The following is a 13,810-nucleotide window of genomic DNA, read 5'->3' as shown; positions in this document are numbered from 1 at the left end:
GGGAGAGAAAACCAGACCAAAGAGGAGAATTTGAAAAACGAGAGTGATTTTATTGTGGTAACAGGGGTCATGTCAAGAAAAATTGTAAGCAGTTCATAAAAGACCAGAAGTTATACAGAGAAATTGAGATAGGAGTTGGAGAAGGAGAAGATTAGGGATGTCAGGGGCTCTATTCTCTGAGGGCAGTAAAGGATTTAAAAGGGGAGCCCTTGATAAATTTAGAGGTTGGTCCTCAGAGAGAAGAATTTGAATTTTTAGTAGATACAGGAGCTGATAGGTCATGTGTTTTTAAGATGCCAGAAGGTAGTGTGTTGCTTCTCTTTGGACCACCACTTGTTGCTTTCGGTGGTCACTCGCCGCTGTCCCCTGTCCCTCCCCGGCCCCCCGGGACCCTCCGGCTAGCTGTCCCCTCTGGGGCTGGGGTTTGCCGTGGTCCCGCTGCCCTGGGCTTACCAGGCAGCGGCTGGGTTAGCACGGTCCGAGCAGCAGCGTTGCCTCGGTCGCCGCTAGGATTCGAGATAAAGAGACCCAGAGAGACCAATGGTATGCTTGTCCAGAGAGATTGTATTGCGTGAAGCGTTGCTGGGACCAAAAGGCCACGGGCTATTGCCCAGATACAGTTTTATACAGCAAAATTAAGATATAAGGTCTAAACAATAGAGACAGTGTTCAGCTAAGGCACATCAGAACCACCCCAGGGGCCAGGCCAAATGGGAACTGCTCAGGGGTGGAAAGAAGGGGGTTTACAGAGGAATGCTGAAGCACGACGTTCCCGAAACAGTGGAGCATACATAAATGTATCTTTTCCCTCAGTTTACCATTCCCAAGGCCTTTCTAAAACAATGGGGCATACATGAATGTATCCTTTTCCTCAGTTTACCATTCCTAAGGCCTTTCTAAAACCTTCCTCCACACTACCATGCCAGCATGATAGCTACAGTAGTGAACTTAGTAGAACAACTTGTAAAGTAAGAGGGGCAAGCAATAGCCCATTTGAAGTACCCGTAATTAAACAAGTAATACTAAGAGGAAATTCAAGGGTAGGATGTGTTGATTTACTATTTATGCCTAATTTGAAGTGTAATTTACTCAGCCGTGATTTACAAATAAAGTTCTTTAGTTCCAAAAGAAGGGAAGATGGTAGCAACAATTATGAGATTAAATACCAAAGATGAGAAAGAAATAGATTCCCAGGTATGGGCAGAAGAAGGTGGTCGATGCTTATTAGATATACCGCCGATAAAGATAAAAATGAAACCCGAAATTACAACCATTCGAGTCCGTCAATACCCCATCTCAGCTGAAGGAAAACAGGGGTTAACTCCCATAATAAAAGGATTGATTCAAGATGGGACATTAGAGCCATGTAAGTCACCCCATAATAGACCAATTTTACCAGTTAAAAAGTCAGATGGAACGTACCGATTAGTACAGGATCTAAGAGAAGTCAATAAGCAAACTGTAGCCAGATATCCAGTAGTGCCTGACCCTTACACACTGTTGAATAAAATACCACCAGAACATTCCTGGTTTAGTGTGATAGAACTTAAAGATGTGTTTTGGGCATGCCCATTAGCAGAGGAGAGTAGGGGGTGGTTTGCTTTTGAATGGTATGATGAGAACACAGGGAGAAAACAACGATATCAATGGACGCGATTGCCCCAAGGGTTTACTGAATCACTAAATCTGTTTGACAAGCATTGGAAGAATTATTAGAGCAATTTGAGTCAAAACAGAATACCCAGATTTTACAATATGTGGATGATCTATTCATTTTGGGGGAGCAAAAGGAAATAGTACAAGAACCTACCATAGAACTTTTAAATTTTCTGGGAAAAAAGGGCTTAAAAGTGTCAAGAGGAAAGCTCAAATTTGTAGAGCAAGAAGTAAAATATTTAGGACATCTAATTGGGAAAGGTTATAAGAATTTGGCAATGAGTAGAATTGAGGGAATCCTATCCTTGCCCTCCCCAAAAACGAAAAGGGATGTAAGACAATTATTTGGCTTAGTTGGATACTGTAAATCCTGGATAGATGGACACACCAAGTTAGTTAAATTCTTTTATGATAAATTGGTTGAGACCCAGACTTTTGAATGGACTGAAGAAGATGAAGGGTAATTAACAGAGTTAAAGGAAAGACTGATGAAAGCTCCAGGTTTAAGTTTGCCCAATTGGAAAAACCTTTTGAACAGTTTGTAAATGTAGATGAAGGAATTGCTTATGGTGTATTAGTGCAAGAGTGGTGCGGAGAAAGGAAACCAATTGCTTATATGTCAGAATTGTTGGAACCTGTGGTGAGAGGCTGGCCCACCGGCCTACAGTCGGTGGCCGCTGCTGTGACTCTAATTGAGGAAAGCTATAAACTAACCTTTGGACGTAGAATTAAGGTACATACACCCCATGATATAACATTAATATTGAGCAAAAAAGCTAATCAATGGATTACGGACAGTTGATTACTTAAATATGAAATAGTACTAACTAATATTGATAGCATAGAACTTACAACTACAAAAGTGCAAAATCCTGCACAATTTTTATATGGAAAATCAGAAGGCCACCTTGAACATTGTTGTGAAGAATTAATGAATCTGCAGACTAAAGCAAGAGAAGAGCTACAAGAATTACCTTTATTAGAAGGGGAAGTGTTATTTATAGATGGCTCTTCTCGAACTGTAGAAGGGAAAAGGGTGTCCGGTTATGCAGTTATAGATGGGAAAACGATGAAAGTAATAGAAAAAGGAAAATTACCAACTAAATGGTCAGCTCAGTGCTGTGAATTGTATGCCCTATTAAGAGGCTTAATTTGGTAGAAATACAATAAAGGAACTATCTATACTGATTCCAAGTATGCTTACGGAGTTGTACACACATTCGGTAAGATTTGGGAAGAAAGAGGGTTTATAAACTCTAAAGGTAAAATGTTAATTCATGAAGAATTGATAAAGGAAATACTAAAAGCACTAAAAGATCCATTAGAAGTCACAGTAGTACATGTTAAAGGACATCAAAGGGGGACATCAATAGAAATGCAAGGAAACAATTTAGCGGATCAGACAGCAAAAGAGGCAGCTTTAGGAAAGGAAGAGTGGATATTTGAAATAGAAAAACTAAAAGAAATGGATGGGGAAGAAATTCCAGTATGCACAGAACAAGAGCAAAAAGAATTGCAAAAACAAGGGGGTGTGAGGAATGAATTGGGGAAATGGATAATGCCTGATGGGAGGCAAGTATTGAATAAAAACCTATCCTGTAAAATCCTAGAAATTCTGCATGCCTCTACACATTGGGGAACTCAAGCACTCTGTGATCACTTTTTAAGAACATATGTGTGCATTGGGGGTTTCGGGATAGCAAAAGCTGTAACAAAGGATTGTATGGCTTGTCAGAAAATAAATAACAAAATAATTAAGAAAGTACCTGTAGGGGGAAGAGAATTAGCTAAAAGACCTCTTCAGAACATAGAAATTGACTTCACTGAATTTCCTCAAGTACAGAAGTTTAAACATTTATTAGTTATTATCAATCACCTTACCCATTGGCTAGAGGCTTTTCCAATAGTAAAAGCAACTGCAGAAACTGTTAGTAAAATTCTGCTAGAACAAATTATCCCACATTATGGTATAGTGAATACAATAGATTCAGACAGAGGGCCTCATTTTACTGCTAGAATTTTACAAAATGTAATTGAAACACTTGGTATGACTTGCAAGTTGCATACTCCTTGGAGGCCCCAAAGCTCAGGAAGGGTAGAGCAAGCTAACCAGACCCTGAAAATTATACTTACCAAGTTAGTAGATGAAACAAAAATGAATTGGGTAAAATGCCTCCCTTTAGCCCTGATGAGAGTGAGAACAAAGCCTAGATCTGATATGGGTATTTCCCCTCACAAACTGATGTTTGGACTCCCATTTTTGATTACCTCACATTGTATGGGGACATATGAAGAAGGGGAAAAAGGTGTGAAAATTTACCTAAAAACAATTGCAAAAACATTAGAAGAGTTAAGGAGGAATGGATATTTCCCCCAAAGTACTGCCATTGATTTTAAAATCCATAAATACCAACCAGGAGATTGGGTATTAATTAGATCATGGAAAGAACAGCCATTAACCCCCAGATGGGAAGGCCCATACCAAGTTTTATTAACTACCGAAACTGCAATAAGAACTCAAGAAAAAGGGTGGACCCGTGTCACTAGGGTCAAAGGTTCAGTTTCTGCTCCCACAGGATAGACTATGGAAGACTCTACTAACACCAAGTAGCACCTCTTTTTTTATAAAACGTTGTTCTAACGTTGTAATCTATGAACTGTTTTTTAAAGATATTATTTATAAACTTGTTATTTAATATCCTATTTAATCCAGTATTAGTGTTAAAGTTAAGATAAAGAGCTATTTAAATATTTATTGTAATATTTATTATTAAAGTGTTACTATTTAGAATATTTATTGACAGTTTTGGATAAAATGTTAATAGAAACTAATTGCACTTTCTGGTATTTCTCATTACAGAATCTGTGACAAGGAGTCTCCATAAGATAGAGCATTCTCCCACCATAGTAGCGATCTGACCCTAAAACGGGAAAAAAATAACAAGTCAACACACAAAAGAGTGGAGTAAGATGAGGATACCGGTAAGAATGTCAGCACAGGGGGCAAGCCCAGATCAGGTGACAGTACTCTTACCATCTGAGGCTGACCAAGGACCACGAGAGTCAAGAGAGTAACCTGTACTGCACCCCCATGGGTGCTGATAGCAATAGTGACTGCGAGTCTCCAGGAGAGCTCACCGAACTCCTGTGATAACTGCTATCATGCTATCTATACCGGGAATGCGCAGAGCGCAGTTCTCACATTCCACACTAATCTTAACCCTGAGTGTGTTGACTTGTCACAATTACAAACCCGTGTAAAAGATGGAAAAACCTACTGGCTATTTGAAAATGAAGGGACCCATAAACAGAAACTAATGGGGGAATCCCCTACAAGGGAGAAATGGTTATGCACTGATAAGAAAATAGGGAATAGGGTCGTTAAAGGATTGGACTTAATACAAGAGAAAGAGATAAGAGGGGTGATTAAACCAGGAGTAGAAACAAAATTAAGGAATTGAAAGAATTTGATTTTAGATCTGGTAGAAAGAATTAGCCATGGGTTCAATGTGTCGAATTGCTGGATATGTGGGGATACCAGGACATCAGAAATATGGCCCTGGGAAGGAATCGCGCTCAGCCCTCAAGAAACTCTAAAACTGATGAAGAATCTAAATAGACACTGACAACCAGACATCCGAAACGAGGAAGAAGTTTGGAACTTAAAGTCCGAGGTAATCGGGGAAGAATGTATATGGAGAAGGGAACTGAAATTTCTTTCCTATGCAGGTGAACTGTCTTGTAAAAAGTATCTAACTGCTAATGATACCCATGAGTGGTGGATTCCCCAGAGTAAACATCTGTATTGGGCGCGAAAACAAAAATCTTATATACAAAGAGAATAACTGTGTAAGTGTCTAGCTAAAAAACCAAATCCATATCAAGATGAACCTAAGTCATCTAAATTTTGGAATAAGACTGAAGTTAAAAACACCAGATCACTAAAATTCTGGAAAGCCCCAAAAGGATTGTTCTGGATTGTTCTGGAAAGATGGCATATGTGATGCTATCAAAAGACTAGAAAGGGAGTTGTACATTAGGTGTAATAAGACCGTCATTCTTTCTACTCCCAAAAGAGGACCATCAAGGTTTAGGGTTACCCCTCTATGATGAGTTAAAACGTAAAAAGAGAGATCTAAGTGGAGGAACACAGAGTTGGGGGGAGGAAGATGGCCCCCAGAGAGAATTATTGAAACCTATGGCCCTGCCACCTGGGCACAGGACGGTTCACGGGGGTATAGAACCCCCATTCATATGTTAAACAGAATTATAAGGTTACAAGCACTTCTAGAGATAATTTCTAATGAGACAACTTTAGTTCTAGACTTGTAATCAGTGCAGAGCCGCCAGATGAGGACTGCCATATATCAGAACGGGCTAGCCTTGGACTACCTGCTGGCCGAAGAAGGAGTGGTATGTGGAAAGTTTAATTCATCTGAATGCTGTAGAAAAACTGATGATCATGGGGACCTAATTAAAAATATAACCACCAGGATCAGAAAATATGCACATGTACCTGTGCAACGATGGACCCCATTAATAAAAGCTAATTGGTGGGATAACATCTGGAATAGAGAATGGTAGAAAAAGATGCTACTTATAGAGGGAGGGGCACTCATAAGTTTAATTTTCCTTCCTTGTTTAGTACCTTGTCTTATCAGAATGATTAACAATATTGTCCAGACTTCTCTTGAAAGGTTAACAGATGAAAAAATTATGGTGATGAAAGAAAACCAAGAAGAAAAGGAATAGAAAGTGCAAAAGAGATGTATGAGAAATACCAGAAGTTAAAAGAGTTTTACAGAAACGATGAAAGTCCAGTTTGATGAGTTAAGGTTGATGCAGGCTAAAGCTTGATCAAAGAATTAGAGGGGGGATTGCTATGAACAACAAAAAAAAAAATTTAAACTTTTGGGGAATGTTGTTAACAATGTATGTATGAAAAGGGATGTTGTTGATACAAGTAACAAGTTATAATTGGATATGTAGTTAACAGGGTGTGGTGCAGGATTGGATGTTGTGGGTACAAAGTAAGGTTTTATTAAAACTCAATAGTGTTGTGTATACTTAAAAGGGGACTGGAACCAGGCAGGAAATGCCAATCTTTGTGGAGGGGGGGCAGAGAAGCTTCTAGAAGTATAACATCGTAGAACACAGCCACAGCTTGGATTAAGACTGGAGGAGAGACCAACCACTAAGAAGCAAGAATCTCAAAATGATTGGCCAAGACGGCGCCAACTTATGGGGCCAGTCAGCAACAGAAAAAGAAATTTATCACAGCACGGATCCTGAGCGCCCCAATAAGGGAAGAAGAGGGAGACTTTAAAAGGCCTGGGGTGTGTGACACCCGGGTCTTTCCTTGGAGCTGGTATCCTTGGAAATGCCCCTAGGTATACAGTTACTAAGTTATTGAAACAGTCTACGGACTGGCCGGAGGCTTTGACTTCCAGTTGTTCTTTCAGTAATAAACAGGCTTGCTTGTTTTTAATTAACTGGCCTGCTTTTTATTTCTTACTTTAAAGTTTTCATTGTAAGCCTGTCCATAACACCAGGAGCAAAGCAAAACTCCTCAGCCCTGTTGGGAAACTCTGGTAGAGGAGCATTGGACCCCTGAAAATGTCAAGACTTCAGAGACTTGAAATAATGAGCTGAATTGTTAGACTTTCCACAGTCTGGAAAAAAACCCAACAAATTTTGATTCTTTTTTAATGGCTGTTTATTAGGGTTAAAGTTCAAACACTCGGATAAGAGTTAAAAGAGCAACAGACTCATAGACCAGAAGGAGGAGGGTTAAGGAAGGGTTTAAATTTCTTTCTGACTTGGGGAGGTGTGGTGTGATGGGGTTTCTTTAGCCGCAGAAAGGCTCCAGTGATGCTCGGCTTGCTCAGGCTGAGGGCGCGGGAGGTGCAGCTCTGCCCCTGCTCTGCCCCTGCCCTGCCCCACGTGCGGAGCTGTGCCCAGCTGTGCCCAGCTGTGCCCAGCCCAGCAGGATGTGCCTGTGGAGCAGGGCCGGAGGAGCCGTAGGGAGGTGTGGGGGCCTGGAGCACCTGTCCCCTGGCCAGGCTGGGAGAGCCGGGGCTGTCCCGCCTGGGGAGCAGCCGGGAGCGGGGAGGCCTCACTGCGGCCTTGCGGTGCCCAAAGGGGGCAGAGAGCCATGGGGAAGGGGAAGGGCTTCAGACGAGAAGGGGAGATTGGGATCGGGTGTTTGGCAGAGCTGAGGGGGCGGTGAGACATTGGAACGGGCTGCCCAGAGAAGCTGTGGCTGCCCTGTCCATGGGCCGCTCCAGGCCGGGCTGGGCAGGGCCCTGAGCGCCCTGACCTGGGGGGCGGCAGCAGCAGCAGGCGATGGCTGAGCTGCCTCCATGGCCTTCTGGAACTCCGTGGGTGAGCACTGCGGCCATCAGCTCCCTGGGCATGGAACGTTGCCACCGGTTGCCAGGGGCACTCCTGGTTCCATGTTCTGTTGGCACGGAGTCTGTTGAGCCAGTTGAGGGATTCTCTGCTGCGCAGCAGACGCAGAGCATCCCTCTTCTCCATCCCACAAGGGATTAGAGAGCGATTTGCTGACTTTTGCGAGCCAAACTCTGGACTGACCGTACAGGTGAGTGCAGACAATTCTTGGAAAGGCTTCTGATGCTGAGGGGCTGGGCTGGGCTGCAGGATGGGCTGCAGGTGGGCTCAAGTACCAGAGTCATGGACTTCGCATCTAGCTTTGGACAGGAACTGGAGACTTGGGAATGGGAATCCTAGGGCATGGGAGTGTTCAAGAAAACTGGCAATCCAAATGGATAATCTCGCCTCTACTTTTCTGATAGGTTTGGAAGAGCAGTTTTCTGTCACGCCAAAAAATCTGCAGTGGGCTGCCAAAAGGAACCGAAGGGATTGATCACATCCCTGGCATTCCTTTTTTGGAGTTTGTCCCGCTTATTTTGGTGGTTGTTTTTGATCACAAAACACCATGAGCTCAGTAAGTACTTTGCAACTCAATGCAAATCTGATTCTTGAAACGTTTTCCAGGGTAGGTCTAGAAAGCATTTCAAGAGTTTGTAGCAAATGCAGAGGAACAGAAACCTTTGAAATCTTCATGTAACTTGATGTTCTGGAATTGGGAAGGTTTTGGATCTCTGTGGGTGTTAGCAGTAGTGCAGAAATGCTTACGGTGTGAGCAGCAACCTGCTGGAATTGGGAACTGGTGACCTCATTTTCAAGCCATTGGGACAGGCTCTTTCTCGGGGAGGCGGCTTGTCAGAGATCAGGGGTGCTGTCTTTTCCCTGATGTGATGTGCTCGGGTGGGAATGGCCCATAGCAGCATTTGGTGTGTATTCCAGCCTTTGCAGGAGTGTTTTCTGTGTCCTTGTGTGCTGCCATTGGTGTTGTAAAGCCCAAGGGCCATGTTAATATTAGTGGCAGAGAAAATGCTAAGGCTTTGTTCCCTGTCAGCGTCAGCGAAAGCGCCGTGGAGGAGCAGTTGATTCCAGACCAGCTCGGAAACGGAGCCGGCTGCTGCCCTCCAGCGCAGGTGGAACTTCACAGACGGAGCCAACAGACCTTGAGGAAAGTGGCACACCTGCTTCTGAGCCCAGTAAGAACAGAAGCGGCTTCTGGAGGGTGGAAGACCATCTGGCCATGTGCTTTTGCCAGTTTCTAGGCCCTTTACTAGGGAGGAAGGGAAACCTTGGGATTGGGGAAGCTCCTGGTATGGCATCCCTAAACAGCAAGCCTTCTGAACACTGTTTTGGTTTGTTACTGAGATCATTATTGCTGCTGCTTGTTATTGCTGCTCTTAGTGGCTGCAAGTGGGAGATGAGCTGTGTAGGAAAGGTCCTCCAGTGCTGCTCAAACACCTGAACGTGTGTCCTGATGAGCTGGCAGTCACTGCAGCTGCCACAGTGGAGGGTGGCAAGCTGAGTTTGAGATCTCCCAGGCTGGATGGAGATGAGGAAAACCTGTCATTAGCTCTGCCCCATCCTTCAAGGAACCAATCTACAGCATGGTGCCAGAAAATTAGTAATTGCTGTGGTTTGTTTGTTTGGTTTTTTCCACTGTGTGCTAAACATTCCCCTATATGAAATGAATCATCTGTTGATGTGAACCTCCTGTAATCTGTAGTCATCCAATAGAACCTGTGAGGAGCTCAGCTGCCCTTCAGCTTGTTTTGCACAGAGTCTGCCCTGCTCCCTGTGCACTGTTGAGGGCAAAGCTTGAGTGAAATGTCGGACACCTGAGGGCATGGAGAATCCAGCCACAGCTGTTCTACAGTGGCAGCCCATTGCATTGCTCTGCAAGCTCTGACCATGGTTCTCATGTTCTCTCTTTTCAGCTGTTGTAGAAGTCATAGACCTCACAGGTGAATCTTCTGAGCCTGAAGTCATAGATCTCACAGGTGAATCTTCTGAGCCTGAAGTCATAGATCTCACAGGTGACTCTTCTGAGCCTGAAGTCATAGATCTCACAGGTGACTCTTCTGAGCCTGAAGTCATAGATCTCACAGGTGAATCTTCTGAGCCTGAAGTCATAGATCTCACAGGTGACTCTTCTGAGCCTGAAGTCATAGATCTCACAGGTGAATCTTCTGAGCCTGAAGTCATAGATCTCACAGGTGACTCTTCTGAGCCTGAAGTCATAGATCTCACAGGTGAATCTTCTGAGCCTGAAGTCATAGATCTCACAGGTGACTCTTCTGAGCCTGAAGTCATAGATCTCACAGGTGAATCTTCTGAGCCTGAAGTCATCACTATCAGTGATGATGAGTCTTTTATGGTAAGTAATGCCTGGCACACTCCTCTCCATCTTGCATTCAAATTAATTTTCTTGCTTGTCTTCTGAAATCTTACTGAGTACCCTGGCCTCAAAGGTTGAATGATGGCTCTGATTGGCCACAGTTTAGTCAGCAGTTCCCAGCCAGCCACAAACACACTCATAAACACATCAGCATGGCTGAGAACTGCTTGAAGAGAGTGGGTGAGCAGCCTAAGGGTTGTTCCTTCTGTGGTTTAAAGGAGAGCACAGGAAGTCTTTGACTTCCCAAGGAAGAAGTGTTTTAGCTGCAACCTCAGTTTAAGGTACCTCTGTCACTGAGGTGTAAATGCAAATGTGGCTGACTGGGGTACACAATAATTTGGTTTCTTATTCCAATAAGTCTTTAAAAGGGTCACATTTGGTATTTTTTCATTTTCCCCTACTATTTGGTAAGAATATGCTTGGATCCAGCCCACAGTGCAGTGTATCTGCTCAAATTTGGGTTGCCACTGCTGCTGTGCAAAACAGAAACATGCAGCAAACATAGCACGGGAGTTATATCCTGACAGGGTTGTTCCTGAACCTTTGCAAACAAAAGGCCTCAAATTTTACAGCAGAATTTGCATGACCCAGCTCCACATGTACCAAATGCAAGGGCAGGGCTGGGTACAGGGTATTTCCCTCTTCAGCAGCTGTTCATATACATAATAAGTAGTGTTCAGGCTATCACAGGCGAAATTGCCAGTTTGGGGGAGAAAGAGAGAAAGAAATGGCTCCATCCCAAATCCAATTAGGGAACGGAAATAGGGACGCAGGAAGTACAGCGTTCAGGTGGTTCCTAAGTGGTGGTTCCATTTCTACCCCATTTCAGGACAAGCAGCAGAGCCAGCAGCAGCCACATCTTCCCAGAGCATCAGAGAATCCAGCCGAGCCACTGGCAAGGAATGATGAAGAGGAACCTAGAGCATATGATGGGTATGTGAGAGTGAAAGTGTCTATCAAAACTCTAATTTCAGAGAAGTGGTCAAAAGAGGTTTTAGCCAAGCTTTTGGGTTCCGCCTAACTCTGTGCAAATACTTCAGACCTGGCATCTAGTGGCCTGCCTGGAAGAGAATTAAAATAAGCCCAGCAAAATCCAGCAGAAACCTTTATTGTCTGTTTGTGAAGCCTTAGCTTCTTAGGAGCTGTCCATCTAACATCCAATGGAAGAGGATGGCTGGACACACCGTCCACAAAAAAATCTTGGAATGATTGTGTTTCTGGGCTGGGATGTTGCTTAATCAGAAGAGGGGATGTTTTAAGTACCAGTGTTTTCTCTGTTAGTAACCCTTGATGTCCAGTGAAATTAATGGCTGTTTTTTCTTGTGGTTCTCCTCTCTCTAGTTACTATCTATTTGATTTTGATCCTCCATATTGGTCAGATGAGGACTCAGAGGTGAGGATCCACATGTTCTTGTCCTTTGTGGTTTGTGGGAGGAAAAGGGACAAAAGGGGAGCTGTACAACTCAGTTGTTTTAGATGGGTGCTATGGGCAGCTGGCTGGAAGCACAGCCCTTGCTGGGAAGCTCCAACTTGCCCATCCCTCCAAGTCCCTTCTTGGTGATGTCTATAGAGGGAGAAATCCCTGCCAGGATGACACTGTCAGATCTCTGTGTTCTTTGTATTTCTAGCAGGAAGTAGCAGATTTCACATAGTCCAAGTCCAGTTTGCCTGGATAGAGAAATAGAGTAGCAAACTGGAATTCTTTGCACACAAATTTCTGTTTTGGTTTCAATTCTTCAGCAGCTGTTCATCCAACATGAAGTGTTTAGGGCTGGGACTGCAGAAGTTGCCCTTTTTGGGGCTAACAAGCAAAAGAAAAGCTTCTAGCCCAAATCCAATCAGGGAACTGGTAGAGGGAAGTAGGATAGAGTTGTTTTGAGTGGTTCCTACTCTGTTTTCATTTTTAATCCACTGCAGTCCAGGGAGCAGAACCAGCAGGACTCACATCTTTCCAGATCACCAGAGAATTCAGCTGGTTCACTGACAACCCATGATGAAGAGGCACCAGGAGATAGCGGGTATGTGAGAGTAAAATACCTCTCTAAATTCTGATTCCTGATATATAGTAGGATCAGGTTTTTCCAAGCTTCTGGGTTCTTCTGAAATCTGTGCAGAATCTTCAGGCCAAGAGATAATGATGAGTATGTGACTGATGAAGTGTCTCTGCAAAGTGTAATTCCTGATATGCAGTAGACACAGGTTTTTTTTGCCAAATTGCTTGATTCTGTGTGATGAAATCTGATTTGAACCATAGTGGCCTGTCTAGAAGGGAACTAATGGAAAAAAAAACCCAACAACAAAGCAAAATCCCAGAGAAACCTTTCTTCTCCATTTAGGAAGTCATTATTGAGTGTTTCTTAAATGATGGATTGCAATACACTGTAATGCTTGCAGTACATAAAAGTTCTTGCACTGGTGTGTTTCTGGGCTGGGATGTTGCTAAATCAGAATGAGGGGTTTATTTCTATTTTTGCAAATTTATGTCTTGGTAGCTCTCTTTGCACTGTGAAATTGACAGCTGCATATTCTTCTAGTTCTCTTAACTCTGATGAATGGCCAGATAGTTTTGAGAGTCCTCCGACATGGCAGGATGACATTACAGATGTAAGCATAATGTTCTTATCACATCCTCTTGTCCTTTCTGCTTTGTGGGAGGGGAGGAGTGGGAGCTCTGTCTCTGTCTCAGCTGCCACTCTGTCTCCTCAGATGTCCTAGGTGGGATGCCACATGCAGCTGGCTGGAAGCACAGCCCTTGTTGGGAAGCTCCAACTTGCCCATCCCTCCAAGTCCCTCCTTGGTGGTGTCCACAGAGGGAGAAGCCCTTGCCAGAATGGCACTGGCAGCTCTGTGTGTTCCTTATCGTTTTATAGCATTGAGTGACAGACTGCACATAGTCCAAGTCCAGTTTGCCTGGCGCCAGTAGAGCAGCAAACGGGAATTTTTTACTCCCAGATTTCTGTTGTGGCTTCCTTTCTTCAGTAGCTGTTCATCTAACAGGAAGTGTTAAGGTTATCATAGCAGAATTTGCCAGTTTTGGGAGAATGAGGGAAATAAAGAGCGCCAGGTCAAATCCAACTAGGGAACAGGAACAGGGGAGGAGGGTGTTCAGGGGCTCCTAAGCTGCCCCTGTTTGTACCCTGTTGCAGCAATGAGAGCAGAATCAGCAGCACCCACTTCTTTGCTTTTCAGGGCAGCGACTCTTTGTGCTACTGCTTTGAATGCTCTTAGGCAAAGTTAGAGGGTGATGCCCTACCCTTGCTCCCCTCCTCTGCTGTAACTGCTTTCTGAGCTGGGGTTTGTGTGCAGCACCAGGGGGGCTCACCAAATCTAATTGTATCTTCTTTTCTCTCCCTTCCCATGTGCATCGATGGA

This window comes from Lonchura striata, chromosome 4 (assembly GCF_050655825.1).
Source record: "Lonchura striata isolate lonStrDom1 chromosome 4, ASM5065582v1, whole genome shotgun sequence".
NCBI classification, from domain to species: Eukaryota; Metazoa; Chordata; class Aves; order Passeriformes; family Estrildidae; genus Lonchura; species Lonchura striata.
Note: the sequence above shows the minus strand (reverse complement) of the source record.